Source organism: Papaver somniferum, chromosome 2 (assembly GCF_003573695.1).
Source record: "Papaver somniferum cultivar HN1 chromosome 2, ASM357369v1, whole genome shotgun sequence".
Lineage (NCBI taxonomy): Eukaryota > Viridiplantae > Streptophyta > Magnoliopsida > Ranunculales > Papaveraceae > Papaver > Papaver somniferum.
This window is the reverse complement of record NC_039359.1, coordinates 74,655,960-74,672,625: the sequence shown is the minus strand read 5'-3', so window position 1 is coordinate 74,672,625 and position 16,666 is coordinate 74,655,960. Positions and strand designations below refer to the sequence as shown.

General features: G+C 36.1%; 2 long non-coding RNA genes across 2 annotated transcripts; one reads left to right on the top strand and one right to left on the bottom strand.

The window, feature by feature from the left end:
• Nucleotides 1-8,211: 8,211 nt before the first annotated feature.
• LOC113353545 lies at nucleotides 8,212-9,277 on the top strand. The gene is made up of 3 exons (XR_003361365.1): nucleotides 8,212-8,364; nucleotides 8,751-8,873; nucleotides 9,112-9,277. It is a non-coding gene; the product is annotated as an uncharacterized LOC113353545 (long non-coding RNA).
• A 915-nt stretch (nucleotides 9,278-10,192) lies between these two features.
• Nucleotides 10,193-13,123, bottom strand: LOC113353544. The gene is made up of 6 exons (XR_003361364.1): nucleotides 12,993-13,123; nucleotides 12,510-12,572; nucleotides 11,624-11,757; nucleotides 11,223-11,397; nucleotides 10,834-11,038; nucleotides 10,193-10,740 (listed from the first exon to the last, which is right to left on the bottom strand). It is a non-coding gene; the product is annotated as an uncharacterized LOC113353544 (long non-coding RNA).
• Between the last annotated feature and the right edge of the window lie 3,543 nt (nucleotides 13,124-16,666).

Below are 16,666 nucleotides of genomic sequence, written 5' to 3'. Positions count from 1 at the left end.
TCATACAGTTCAAGAACTGTCCAATGACAGTCATTTTATGAGAAATGATTTGCTCTCCAGCACACAATGGTAGAACGCACATGGAGCACCTGTAGATGTTCAAACAAAAAAAAATTGTACTACCAAAAAGACTTGACAGTGAGAAGCTTGCAGCACATCTTATAGATAGGTTACATTTTCAGCATTCGACTAATAGCCTTCGGACTCATCTAGTCAGCGATAAAAAAAAAACCTTTCTAGGACCAGCTTTGAGGTTCTCTGTAGCAGCAAAGTAGATATAAACATTATGCAATGATGGGACTCACAAGCAAAAGATGTCAATCCTTGCGCTCGATCTCCAAACAACATTTTAACTGCTCAAAAAGAAAACATTGAATCATTACCTTAATCCTTCCATCAAATTAAGTTTGAGAACATAGAGCACCACAAGCTGGAAAGAGGAATTCAAGATCATCCCTTTCGTATTATGCAAAAGGTAGAAAGGGTCAACATATAGTACCCAAAATCATCGACCCATTCGGTGAATCTGTTAGGGTTCTAAACATTTACACTGGAGATAAGCTAGCAAAAGAACTCAAAAACAAAGTTAAAGCCCTTTGAACTGGGGCGAGCAGCCTCTGCCTTTGAGAATTTACTCAACAACTTCTTAATATTGATTAACTGATAAGTTACAAGCTTAGGGTCGAGCTATATAGCTGAACAAACTTGATAAGAAAGCTAACTAACTAAAGAAACTTGTTAAACTAGGAAACTGTGTAAGGAAAACAAATACCAAACAAATAAGCTAAGTGTAATAGAGGAAATAGGGGCTGGCACCGCAACATCCCACCCTGCCTAAAACAAGGCTTGTCCTCAAGCCTCTAATTGTGGAAAGCGGGCAACAAGATCATAAGCATCTTCCCAAGTTGCATCATCTCTGGAATGTCCCTTCCATTTGATCAACCACTTTGTAGCAGTTTTGTTTCCCTTCTTATATATCTGCCTGTCCAAAATTTCTCCCGGCTCCCATTTATCATAATCAATAATGTCAGGCAATGAGGCTTCAACAGTAGAAGTAGTGCCTAACTTCAGTTTTAATTGAGATACATGAAAAACTGGATGTATTTTACTAATGCTAGGAAAGTCCAGTTTATATGCCACAGTTCCAATTCTCTCAAGAACTTTAAATGGACCATAAAAACAGGGTGATAGCTTTGAAAAAGACTGATTAGAAACTGTTATCTGTCTGTAAAGTTGGAGACGTAGATAAACAAAATCACCAACTGAAAATTGTCGGTCAGTTCTATGGGAGTCAGCATATTTCGTCATTCGATCATGTGCAACAGACAAATGAGACTTTAACAGCTTGATTGTGTGATCTCTGGCACGTAAGTTCAAATCCACATCATGCATAGGGGTTGATCCAGGTAAATAAGCTGAAATTACTGGTGGAGGGCGGCTATAAAGAGCTTCATATGGAGTCATCTTAATGTCAGAGTGATAGATGGTGTTATACCACCACTCGGCCCAAGCTAACCACTTAAACCAACCTTTTTGTTTCATTCCTGCAAAGCATCGAAGATAACACTCCAGTGTACGATTTGTCACTTCTGTTTGGCCATCACTTTGAGGATGATAAGCTGAATTCTTGCATAGTTGTGTGCCCTGCATTGTAAAATAAGTTTCCCAAAAATTACTCATGAATATAGGGTCTCTATCACTTGTGATGGTCTTTGGCATTCCATGTAGACGCACTACCTCGCGCACAAATACATCAGTTATGGTGCTTGCAGAATATGGATGAGATAATGGAACAAAGTGCGCATATTTGGTGAGACGATCAACAACTACCAAGATGGAAGTCTTACCATGAGAAAGTGGAAAGCCGTCTATGAAATCCATAGAGATGTCAATCCAAACATCAAAAGGTATTGGAAGAGGAATTAAAAGGCCAGGAGGAGCCACAGCTTCTGTCTTATTACGTTGACAAGTCTCACAATGTAAAATATATTCCTTAATTGAATGTTTCATGCCATACCAGTGAAAATTGTGCTGCAGTCGCTTGAAAGTTCTCAAATAACCAGAGTGACCATCCAATGGAGTAGAATGAAAATCATGAAGAAGTTTTTTATACCATTCTGAAGAAGAAACAACCACAATTCTTCCTTTATAATGCATCACACCATTTACGTAAGAATAATGACGTTTACTATTAGGGTTGAGTTGCAACTGATCAATTAATGCACGTAAAGCTGGATCATTATGACATCCCACAATAATGTCATCTACGCCAGAGAAAATGGGTGCAATTATTGCCAATAATTGTGGATTAACAAGTCGACACAAGGCATTTGCAGCTTTGTTTGTTGAGCCATTGCGATAAATGATTTCATAATCATATCCCAATAATTTTGAAACCCACTTCTGTTGTTCAATGGAAGAAAGACGTTGATCCAAAAAGTATTTCAAACTTCTATGATCTGTATAAATCTTGAAATGTCGACCAAGCAAATAGGGTCTCCACTTATTTACTGCAGAGACAATAGCAAGCATTTCTTTGTCATAAACAGATAAGTTGAGATTCTTACCAGATAAGGGCTTACTGTAAAAAGCTACAGGTCGTGCAGATTGCATTAATACAACACCAATACCACCACCAGAAGCATCACACTCTAAATAGAATTCTTTTAAAAAATCAGGTAGCATAAGAACATGCGTAGTAGTTAAAGCATGTTGTAATGATTTGAAAGCAGCAGTTGCTTCTTCTGTCCACTTAAATGCATCCTTCTTAAGAAGTTGAGTTAAAGGAGCACTAAGTTTCCCAAAATCTTTCACAAATTTTCTATAATAGCCAGCCAAGCCTAGACAACCTCTAAGTTCTTTGACTGTTGAAGGAATCTTCCAAGAAAGAATGCATTCTATCTTCTCTGGTTCGACGGAAACACCATCAGACGAAATTACATGGCCTAGATAACCAACAAAATTTTGTGCAAAAGAACATTTGGATTCCTTAACAAATAATTTATACTGTCTTAATATCTCAAACACCATCTCTAGATGTTGAATATGAGTATCATAATTTTTAATACATATCAGAATATCATCGAAGAAAACCAACACAAACTTGCGTAAGTAAGGCCTGAATATTTCATTCATTAAACTCTGAAAAGTTGCTGGTGCATTGGATAATTCAAAGGGCATGACCAAAAATTCATAATGGCCATCATGCGTACAGAAAGCTGTCTTTAGAGTGTCGGCTTCATGAACGCAAATCTGGTAATAACCCGATCGTAAATCCAGCTTGGTAAATAAATATGCACCATACAATTCATCCAATAATTCGTCTACAACTGGGATTGGATAACGATCTTTGATGGTTATCTTATTAAGAGCATGGTAGTCTACATACATGCGCCACGAACCGTCTTTCTTCCGAACCATAAGAATAGGTGAAGAAAAAGGACTATAACTAGGCCGTATAAACCCATCTTGTTGCAGTTCATCTACGATTTTCTCAATTTCGTCTTTCTGAAAGTGTGGATAACTGTATGGACGTACATTCACAGGTCCAGTTTCTGGTAGTAAAGAAATTTTATGATCTTGAACACGTTCTGGAGGTAGTGATGTTGGAGTAGAAAAAATATCACTGAAATTTGATAGCAGCTGCTGAATTCCAGGCGACAATGATTGTTTGGCGGCAAAAGTATTTAGTGCAACTAGTTCTAACAGAAATCCATCATTCTCAGTAGATAATAAACGTTGCATGAGAGATACATCCATAATCATTATAGATGATGATTGATTTCCAGTTCATGTTAGGATAGTGTCTTGAATGCTGAATTGCATTGTCAATTTTCCGAAATCCCAAGTAATAACTCCCAATGTTCGAAGCCATTGGATTCCCAAAAACGCATCACAACCACTAATATATAATAGATGGAAATCAATATGAAAAACTGTACCTTTCAAGTTGATAGGGATAGTGCAAATACCCTTAGTTTCAAGATGACCTCCGTTACCCACTGTTACACGTAAAGCATCAGTAGTAGAAGAAACCACAAAGCCACATTTCTTAGCTATGCTAGGATGCAAAAATTTATGCGTAGATCCTGAATCCAAAAGAATTGTGAGGGGTCTAGCTTTTGCATATCCAGTAATTCGCATTGTATTAGGAAATGTAGATCCTAAAAGTGAGTTCAAAGAAATAGCTGGGGATGATTCCTGAGTAGGAGGATCCTCATGAATTTGTTGGTCATCTGTGATATCCTCAACTTCAACAACATCTTCAACAGAAGTAGGATGCATCTCCAAAAGCAAAGAATTTGGCTTATTAGGGCAAACATGACCAGATTTAAAAGGAGCATCACAATTGAAACAAATACCTTTCTCGCGTTTTTCTTTCATATCTTCCCATGTAAGCTTCTTATAACCTGGAGGAAGTGTCAGCTTCTTGATTGGAGTGGTAGAGGTTGATGCGTCACTTCGAAGTGGAGGCGGACGATAAGGTTGGCGTGTATTAAACTTAGTAACTGTTGCGTAAGATTCCTCTTGATGAATTTCCTTAGTAAAGGCTTCATTCAAAGTTTGTGGTGCAAGCAATTTAACCACACTACCAATATGAGGTTTGAGAGAACGAATAAAACAGCTGATCAAGTAATCATCTGGAAAATCAACAAAATTCAATAACCTCTCAAAAACAGGTACGTTCTCCCTTACTGTACCTACTTGATTAATTGTACTAATAACCAGACGAGCATCGACAAACTTTTCAGGTGCAAAACGTGCACGAAGATGAGCACAAAACTCCAACCATGTCACAATGGTGACTTCAGTTTGCTTCCAACGATACCACACATTAGCATCACCCTTCAGACTAGAAGCATCAATAGTGATTTTAAGAGCATCATCAGCTTGGTGAACACTGAAATACTTATCAGCAGTAAAGATCCATCAATCAGGATCATCTTTATCAAAGGTAGGGAACTTTAGATTGATTGTATTGGCTCTGGCAGGGATTGGTTGACCACCAGTTGGGGGTGGAGGTGGAGGAGCATCATGGCCATTATTTTGACTCAGCTGAGGCATATAATCAGCAAAAACTGAACGAAGTGAAGCATCAAGTTGGGTATTGATAGTGGTGGTAGTTTGAGTCAGCTGTGTGGTGAGAGCAGATGTTATTGCTGTGGTGAGAGCGGTTGTTAGAACTGTGTTGTTCTCTTTGAGTTCCCGCTTACGAGCAATTCGTTCTTCCTCCCGTTGCTGACGCTTATAGATTTTCTTGGTTTTGTTACACTCTTGTTCCTCAAGCTTTTGTGTTGCCATGGCCTTTATGAAGTCATCAACTGTTTTATCCAGGTTAGTCACACTCTCGTTTACTGACTTAAGGTTCTCTGTATAATCATGACCCGTTGTATTATAGAAAGAAAAAAATTGGGTGAAAATTGAATGTGAATCGACCTGCTCTGATCCAGGTGTTAGGGTTCTAAACTTTTACATTGGAGATGAGCTAGCAAAAGAACTCAAAAACAAAGATAAAGCCCTTTGAACTAGGCGAGCAGCCTCTGCCTTTGAGAATTTACGTAACAACTTCTTAATATTGATTAACTGATAAGTTACAAGCTTAGGGTCGAGCTATATATAGCTGAACAAACTTGATAAGAAAGCAAACTAACTAAAGAAACTTGTTAAACTAGGAAACTGCGTAAGGAAAATAAATACCAAACAAATAAGCTAAGTGTAATAGAGGAAATAGGGGTTGGCACCGCAACAGAATCCGGGAACTTTAAGGAGCTCATATGGTGACCTCGTATCATGATGTTTCAATTTGCTGATTAATATTGAAAATTTCTGAAGGACCTTACCGAATCAATTTGCCTTGCAAAGCCTTCGGTATAATAATAATAATAAGGAATTGCTCAATTAAGTTCCAGCACAACCGTTTCCTTTTCCTTTTTATCATAACTATTTTTTTGAGCGAACCTCAAGAAAATTGACTATTCCACGGAAAGGTTCGCTCACATTCCAACTCTTCAAAAACCTAACAACCATGTGCGAGTTGGACTCAGCTGAACCCGTCCACTTAGTTGATCCAATTCATACCAACCCTGCCCTCAACAGTCGAGTTAAGTTAAATACTCTCTAGTTAGGTTAGATTCAAACAGGTTTGGTCGGTATACTTGATAGGAAATGGTGGTTTTAACTCTTTTTTTTTTCTTTTTTTAATTGGAAAGATAAATTTTATGGAAGATTTAAATCGTAACATCCAACTCTTCTCTTACGAGAGTTTTAAACCAACTGGGAAAAGAATAAAACATACTTGAGTTTGTTCTAGTTGTTCTGGCTTTTTTGGCCAGATAATTAGCAACCTCATTTGACTCCCTATGCACATATGTGCTTTTCCAAGACTGAAAATTCCTTAGAAGAGTTTTACAATCACGGATAATATTATTATTTGTCCATTTAACTAATCCATTGGCCCCATTAATAGCTTTAACCACATTGGAGCTATATCCTTCCAAGTGCAGGCATTGTACATTTGCTCCTTGCGCCATTTTAATTCCTTCCAATGCAGTAAGAGCTTTCGCTTGCTCCTCGTCTTGACCTATCCCAGCTTCTGCAACTGCACCTCCACATGATCCTGTTACAGAAAACATAGTCAGTCCAATACCCATATGCTTAGTTTCCTTGACAAAAGAACCATCAAAATTAATTTTAACAAATCCTTCTTCTGGCAGTTGCCAATGTGATCTATCTCGACCTGTAATTGAGTTAGGAGAGACAGTTCTAAGGTTCTGAGAATTACTTACCCAATCAGAGATATCTCTATTGATGAGACTCACAGTATTCATAATATTAACACTTGCATTATCAAAAACTACAGCACATCTAAGTTTCCAAATGTGTCATAAAGTAAAACTGACAATTCTGATGCATGTAGGAATAGTTGTACTTCCATTGTTATTACTATCTAACCATCCAGTGAGCAATTCATTAATCTGTTTACCATTAAGTAGGCCTGCATAATTAGGATCAACAGCTATCCACAGATTTCTAGAAACATGACAATCAAATAACAAATGGTTAACAATTTCAGCACAAGAATCACACAAAGGACAAGTATTAGTTACATTGGAAGCATACCTAGCTAGTTTGCTCCTAACAGTCAGACAATTTTGGACACATTTCCATAAAAAATGCTTGATTTTCCGTGGAATATCCATTCTCCAGAACTTTTTCCATGGAAAAACAACAATCTCATGACTATGAAGGTCATCCATAATGGCCTTATAGGCAGTTTTAAAACTAAAAAAACCATTATAAGACGGTTTCCATCTTAAAATGTCTTTACCCTCGTCTGGAATTCTTATGTCACAGATATCCTTGACAGTATCATCATCAAATAACATCTTTAACATATCTACATTCCGTTTACCTTCATCCTGCGAGATAAGCTGATCAACAGGTGGTTTTAACTCTCTTATAGAAATCCAGTTTCTTCTCCAACTCTGTCGAGTTCTGTCCAAGATGTTCTGGGTGCTAATCAATGGATGGAAGATGGTTTTAACTTAATCCAATTGTCCAATTGATGGTGAACTACTACCGTTATTGTTCAAAATTTGAGTTGGGTTGGTATGGAACGAAGGTTCCAACAGATTTAATTACGATAGTGTTTATTAAACATTTGCACTGTAACACTTAGGTATATCACTGCAAGTATAAAACATAGGGTATATCACTAATTAGAAAACTGCAATCAGTTCATGGTATATCACTTATCTTGAGACAGGTTTGATTTATTTTGTTTCTGTTTCTCCATTGGGAATTAGGTCAAATGGGTTTAGGGTGTTTCCATTGATACGTAGGGTTCTTCCAGTTGCATGTGTAATCAAAATTACAGGGTTTCAGTGTAATGTGGAATCAGTTGTTTTTAATTATGGTTTGATAAACATAATTGTTCAGGTGATTCAGATATTATGAAGAACATATGATTGATAAAAAATCAATTAATACCATAGTGATCTAATTTGTATCATTGTCATATACCAAGTCTATTTTCAACTAAATTGTTGCAGCCAAGATCAGTTCATTGATACTAATGCTGTTACTTTTTATTTTTTGATTGAAAACCCATTTTCTGGAAAAACATTGTGCTACTATTACAGAGGTTCATACTCGAATGTTTTTTTTATGGATGTCAATGTATATTTTGAGATTTAACTTTAGACTATGAAGAGTAATGCAAAGTATGATAATGATGCAGTTTGTTATGTTCTTTTCGTCTCTACTTCAGGGATAGAGATCCTTCTGTTCAAGGGGATTATCAATTTAGACATGGGTAGTGCAAGTACAATCCCATGGAAATGGTAAAGACTTGGGCAGTATGAGGTAAAGCAAACCTTCATACACACTACATTGTTTCTGATTTATTTGAGTTGCCAGTGACATGAACTTTCGCTCTCATATCTTTGGATTCAGGTTTTTACTTTTGATTTTGCAAGTACTTGTAATACTAGAAATCCTTGTACTATGTGATCTATTGTACGTTTTTCCTGCTGAAGTAGAGTTGCTACTATGTTATCTCTGTCTTTGCCTTAAGATACAAATTTTTTTAAGTGCAATGTTCAAAGTAAAGACTAGATTCTCATATTTCAGGCTTGCTCACCAGATTGGGGTCCTAATCTTCCTTCATCATTAGTTGTTTTTCCTAAAATTTAGGTAACCCAGAACTAACTTAGATTGCTTATGATATATTGGATTTGAAATGGATACAGGGACAACATGTCAACAACCGACTAATGTGAAATCCATTATTGCTCATCTCTTTCCCTTTCTACAACCGAGTCGAGAATATGCTACTACACATCTGTAAGACGTCGTATGAATTAAAATTGCAGGTAATCAATTTTTTTCCCGGCACTATTTATGCAGGTACTACATTGTTACTTTACCATCATTATTTATGCGCGTATACTGCAACATTATTTATGTAGTCATTCGCTAGAAAGCCAGGACATATTAAGAACAACCACTCTCTAAAATGAATATAAAAAAATACAGTTTGAGCGGATAATGGTTCTTTTACTAAAGCTAATGAACAAGCATGCATAGGATTAAAAATTAGAGATTTTGCAGGTGTCTTTAGGAGGTGCAGAGCAAATTTATTGGAGATTCAGGGAAGGCATTAAATGCAGAATGCATAGCTATAAGTGATGCAGTAAATTAGTGCTGGGAGCTAGAGCTAAAGGATGTATTGATGGAGACAGGCTTGAAAGGAATAATTGAATTTTATGCTGGAAATGTCAACACCATCTCACAGCCGAACTCAGATGTCCTTGTAGATACTGCAGAGAAACTTAATGAAACTTTATATTCTTAAATAGAAACGGTAATAAACCAGATGATTGCCCGGCTAAATTAAGTAGGAAATTTCATGTGTCTTTAGATTGGTCAGATGGACCTCCGGATGACATTTCTAATTTTTTAGTTTTCTCTTAAAAATTCTTTGCATCAAAAAATAATAAAGTCAGTATGTTTGTGTATGATGGTATTTGCATTGGTCTGCATGGACTGTAAGTCTGAAAGCATCCAGTGAATAGAGCTTGGATTTGACAATGTTGTTATTTATGCAGTACATCTGTTAAATTAGAGTTATTTATACAGTTTTTCAGTCAGGTACCCGATCATTCAACTAGTACCACCACCGTTCCAACCATTTACACGTATATTCAGGTAGGCCTACTTCTGTAGATGTACGGGGTAGTATGACATTCCTACATTTTCATGTAGAAGTCGGCAATGCAAGAAATACGAAACTATTCGGATCATTTTTTATCTGTATTCATCCTTGTACAATCTAAGTGTTTCAAATAAAAAGTACCTAAAATTCGGACTGAGTATATATAATACCTCGATGCACCCATTTTAATGTATTTCTCGCTACCTATTTAATTTATGTGCCACAAATCAGCAGATTCATCTTGTATTATAAGAATTTTTACGGTACCACGCAACCTTAAATGTTACCTAAAACACACACATCGTCTTCCATATGGTCGTATAAAACAAATTGGGTACACAACAAAAACGACTGCGTTAAATAAATTGGGTACACAACAAATAGCTACCGTATAAAATAAATTAGATATGCTGTTCAAGCAATCGTATAGAATAAAATGGGTAACTGGTACAGTCGGCAGTATAAATTAAAATGGGCACCTGAGTCAGATGGTCGTACAAAATAAAGGTTAACTATTTTTGTCCGAATTTCTCGAGTGACTAAAATTGTTAAAAAATCTCATACTGAAAAGATAATCATAAAAGCTTTTATTAGGCATGTACTCGTATATAAGCATATTTTCATCCCCTTCCACACAACAACCTAACGAGATTTGGTGCTGGAGTTTTTAAGCTCACTATAACTTCACTAATAAACTCTTCTAGACCTTGTACAGAGCCCTTCGAGAGCCTTTTTACTGTTATTTCTTGCCCGCCCGCTAACGTTCCCTAAAAATAAGCAGGTAGAGTTATTGCCAGCTTATAATGTTAAGCAGAACGTCCAAGAACAAGAATCTCCTTGTATGCTAGACCAGAAACTCCTGCACCAAGCTTATTAGATCCAATGAAATTGTTTGTAGCAATAGCTAGAGTCTCATATTTCAAAAAAATTAAGATCTGGATTATATGCAGTAAGCATATTTGGATCCGAAGATTCGTTGTCCTTCTGGAATAGTGAAGTTTTCGTCATGTCTTTCTTTTGTGTTCCTGGTTCCATACTGAACTGTAAGTTCATGTTCTGGCAAAGACTTGACAATTGTATGTTTTAGGCTTTTCAAAGCTAAATGTTAAGAGTAGTACCTTTTTGTTTTGTCATCCACCTCCAACAAAGGGATGCGAAGGCTCCGATAACTCAAATAGAACATAAACGAGCAACACAAGAATGGTACGTGTTGTTTCACTTTTCTTTTTTCTCTATGCATTGCCGCTGGAAACTTTGTCAGGGATTCTCTTTCCATCAACTGATTGGTTTTCCTGGTCGATTCCATGGCAGTTGTAGATTTCACTGTTCAATGAAATCATCAAGTCCTAAGATCGACAAACCTTAACGAGTGATTGAAGTAATAACTCTTGTATGATGGACATCAAGTCAACCTAAATATATAAAGTTAATGGCAAAGAAAAGAAAGCCAGCCAAGCCTTTCAAAGTAAAGAAAAAGAAAATAAAACAAGCAAGTTTTGGAACATACGAGGTAGAAATCATGCCAGCACATGCCCCAGCCCTTCCAAGAATTGAAAGCTCAGCATCACCTCCTTTGAACAGTTTGTATAAGCCCAGAAGAAGAAAATATATATCACATCACTTCTTGAAGTATCATTTGGAGAAATTTTATAGTGATAAGATATATAAAGAGCCATCATCTGCTGCTCAAACATAGTCAAAAAATATTTAAGAAAATATATACAAAGAAGTGATTGGATTTAACAAAAAAGAAACCTTACCAACACAGATATATCACAGTTTTTGTGATAACAGAAAAGTGTATCGTGATTTACATAATATCTAATGCACTCCGTTGCTGGTAACTTTAAGTCTATAGAAAATAATAGTAAGAGGGCATTTGATGAGGACTCTGCAATGTATCCATACCTCAGTATTTGCCTATTGAAATTAGGAGTGGGACTAATGTCGTCCGAGTAAAGTAAACCACATGAAGCCATGACTCAATAGGATCACCAGCGCTTATCGAATGCTTTCATATTCTAATGTATTGAAAGCTCTACCTGGATGCAGATAAATGAGAAAAGGGGTATATATCAAAGAGAAATATATATTGGAAAGAAATATATATCAAAGAGAAATATATATTAAACTTGCTACTGGGCACTTATAACAACATTGAAGCATTTGTCAGTAAAGAAGGGAGTTGAACTGATATAGTTCAAAGAAAAAAAAACATAGTAAACCATTCCGTTGTATAAATAATGCTCATACAGTAAGATGATGCAGTCAAAACTTATTCCACCGAATCCCAAGAAAGCACTAGTACTCGAAGCTAATAGAAATACACATATTAACACTTTATGATTCAAATTTCTACTTATCCTACCACTAAGAACTTTGCCCCTACATGTTCTTAACAAGGTCATGTCTCTACCCATCCCTAAAATCATGATAAAAGAAAACGTAGCCTCATTTCCCGTTACTGAGGGAACTATTGGCTTATAAAACTCACCAATTACCACCCCAAACTCATCAATCCTCCACCAGAATGTATGTTCAAATTCAGTAAAGTAAATTAAGTAAATCAAAACTACAATACAATAAAGTAAATTAAGTAACTGAATTTACTTGCACGTAATTTTTGTATTGTCTTTCGTAATTTTTGTATTGTCTTACTTGCAAGTATAATACAGCAAAGTAAATCAAAAATACTCGGACTTGTAATACATGGTACCAAGTATAATACAGATAAATAGGTCTACGTACACTTACTAGTACAAGGCAATCTATAATCATTAAGAGAAGTTCATACCTGATCACCGATGGATCCCTTCATCCTATCTTCATAAATCATTTTCAAAGCGATCTTTTCAAACTGCGAGATAACAGTGGATGAAAGGATTAGTTGAATTTCTTTTTCATTATAAACAAACAACTAGAGTAATCAATAAAAAAGAAAAGAAAGGGAAAAATAAGACGTTGGCCCCAACGACAAAAAAAGCCAAAGCTGGCTCTGTTTATGTTATTGGCTGGTAAAATCACACAACAAAGGGCTAACGACAAAAAAAAAAAAGCCAAAACTGGCTCTATTTATGTTATTGGTTGGTAATATCACACAACAAATAGAATCGGTAATGACAATTAGGGACTCAAATTGAGCTTGGAGGAGTGTTAACAATAACCATACAACAAGGAGAAAGGTATACTACCCTTCTTATAAAGAACATAATATATATCTACTGATGTAAATAAAAAAAACTAAAACCCCGTAATGTAACCACAACAAACTCCATACCTTTGAAGGAGCAATTCCCACCAAAGCCCATAATTCCTCGAAGCTAGCTATATCAGAAAAGAGAACAAGAGAACCCCCCCCCCCCAACCAAAAATAAAATGAAAAAGCATTAATCGGTAGCAAAAGAATCATGTGACACCATTCATATGCAACTGTTTGTTGGGTGCATCGGTGGTTTGAACTTACATTATTTCCAAGTAAGAGAATCGACAGAGCTTGGTGATAAGATTCCAGTAACATTCATACTCAACAATTGCCTACCAAACAAGAACATAAAATAAAGAATAACCAATTGTGATGTAAATTCATGTGGTAATTGATATTAGCTGCTAGATATACTAAGGGGAAGCAATCAAATTGGAAAACGTAATGAAGTAGGTCGACGGTCGTATAAAATAAACTGGGTACCATATTTATGAAGGTCGCACTAAATAAATTTGGTATGTTATTATATTGCAGTATAAATTTAAATGGGCATGTTTATATTCTGGTGGTAGCAGGAAGGTGACTTCTGTTTAGAATCATAACAAGCAAATTCTAAAATAAGAACAAAGATCTAAGGTTCTTTAAAAAAACCTAAATACTAATATCAAAAATGAATTATAAAAATCTAATTATAGTGAGTACCTTATTTTGCAAATGCTTCTAATTCCCTTGCTTATACAAACCCAGATGATCGATTTAAAGGTGGTTTATCATAAACCCATAAGATTATAAGAATCAAAACTGATGATATGATTAAGAAAAAAACATAGATGTTCGTTGATCAATAAGTCCACGACATGATGATGATACTCAAAGAAATAGATAGAAACCCATCTAAATATATACGATAGTTTTAGCAAGGTACCTTATTTATTTTATAGAACCCTACGAAATACGGTATGCAGAACTACATACATGTACCATCTGGTTTTGATGAATTCATATCCACCGGTGTCGACTCTGCAAACTTGCATATGAAGATGGTGAAACGGAAAATGAAGACAAAATTTGGAGAAGAGATATGGTATATATAACCTAACCTAACTCATCTCAACACCCGCCCGTATTACCTAACCTAACCAGGGATAATAAACTAACCCGACCAAGGAGGGTAGGTTAGACAAAAACGGGTTTAGTTAACTCACCTGGTCGAGATGAGTCCAATTCGCATATGGTTGCACCTTTTTGCTGAGTTCGACCCTGACTGCACCTTTCCGTGGAATAGTCAACTTGTATGACGTTTGGTCTATTTTTTTGAGCAACTATTAAGCTAAATGTTAGACATATAACAGACGTGACTTAACATTAAGCTAAATGTTAGACATATAACATACGTGAATAGTTAAGTCACGTATGTTTCTGGTTTCCTTAGTTATATCTTGCATTTTATATAGAAAATATTTTGTAACAACATAGGCATGTCCTGCCCCCTGGTTGCGTAGCCACCAGCTTACTCCCCCCCCTGAGTAAACTCGGCCCCCTTCCCCACAGTAAGTTAGTAATAATTACACGAGATCTCCAATGTTTGAGTGGAAACTCGAACTGCTAACCTCCTACTTGAGAATCAGACTCCTGGCCAACTGAGCTAACCCCGGATCATATCTTGTATACCTTTATATACCTTGTATCCAAGGGAATATCGATTGTAATCTTTGAGATATAAATATACAAGTTTTCTTTTGGGTTTCTCATCCATTGAGAACACCCTAATTCTAAGTCTCAACTTGGTATCACCTTGGTTTTCCTTCAAGGTCCGGTGTTTGTATCTCTTTTTCAATCTCTCTTTTTGAATCAATATATTTTTTTAGGTCATCATGACTCTAGAACCATCTAAAACTCCTCAACCCACAATCTCTGATGAGGATTCTTCTTCTTGGACCGACATCCCTTTTGCTAGACTCCATGGAGATATTTCTGAAAAGCTCAATGGTAACAATTTTCTTCTTACCCTATTTGCAATGTTATGGTCTTGAAGGTTTTGTTAATGGTTCCATCAAGTGTCCAACCGGCTCAAACTGAAAACTCTTCTTCAAATCCTAAGTTTCTCTATTGGACTCGAACCGACAAGCTTCTACTTTTATGGATTTTATCATCGTTGACATATCCTATTTTAGCTAAAATGAACTCCTGCCAGACGTTTTCTCAGGTTTGGACTAAACTTGAGGAATTTTTTGCCTCTAAAATTGATGCTACACTTTTCACTTAAAGTCTTCTCTTCAAACCATTAGAAAAGTAAACTTAGCTATGGATGACTACATACAATCGGTTCGCAACGTTGTTGATTCTCTTGCGGCTAGCGGTTATGAAATTTCTAGTACTGAATTTTGTCATTATGTTCTCAAAGGCCTTGATTCATCCTATGAGAGTATTGTTAGTTCTCTGATCACAACTATGAGTTTTATTACCATTGATAAGTTTGAATCCATATTTTTGTCTTATGATCTTCGTGTTAATGCTCAAAACAAATTTCTTCCTACTCCACATGAAGCAAATATTGTGTGTACTAATCGTCCCAGTGATGTACCTCTCACAAAGAATGGAACCCCCAGCTACTTTCTGCCAGATTTGTATACAACCCTATCATGATGCAAGAAATTGTTGGAAGCGTTATGATGAGAACTATTATCCCCCGCGTCGTACACAACCAAAGAATGGTCCTAAAAGAGGTGGTATAAGTCACTTTTCACCGTCTGGACCTCGTGCTGCATATACGGCTACCCACAATCCTATAAATATCTATGATTTGCTTCTTGACAGTGGTGTAACAAATCACATGACAAATAATCTGGGTAATCTTCAAACTCATTACGAATATACCGGGCCTGATCAGGTTAAAACTGCTAGTGGTAAAATATTTCTATATCCCATACCGGTAATGTTGTTTTACAAATTCCTACCCGTAAGTTTGTACTTTCTAATGTATTTCATGTTCCACATTTGTCTCACAATCTTCTCTCAATAACTCAATTTTGTCGTGACAATGATGTGGCTTTTGAATTTTGTGATGATTTTTTCCTTGTTAAGGATCGACTTACAGTGGAGGTAGCACTTCGGGAACAACTTCGTGATGGTTTATACACTCTTCAGCATGTCAGTCCAACAACTCTTGTTGGTTAACGTTCTTCTATTCAAACTTGGCATCAAACCCGTTTAGGTCATCCAATGCTTCGTATTTTTCAATCAGTTGTTCATCGTTATTGTCTTCCAGTTTCCAGTTCCAATTTTTCGTTTTTCTCCTCATGTTTAGAGAATAAGAGTCATAAACTTCCTTTTCAATCTACTACTATGGTTTATGATCATCCTTTAGATTTGATTGTGTCATATTTTTGGGGACATGCTCTTATTTTATCCAATGAAGGTTATCATTATTATATCTTATTTGTTGATGCTTTTAGTCGGTATATATGGATATTTCTTATGCATGCTAAGTCTGATGCGTTGCAAATTTTTATTACATTCTCTAAAAATGTTGAAAATATCTTTAACACTAAAAATAAGGTGTTTCAGTCCGATAATGGTGGTAAATATCGAAAATTTATTAAAGTTTTACAAGCCAATGACGGTCATTATCGTTTCTCTTTCCCTCACACTTGCGCACAAAATGTCTTAGTAGAACGTCGACATCTTCATGTTGTTGAAAGTGGTCTTACTTTACTATCTCTAGCATTTGTTCCATTATCCTTTTGGTG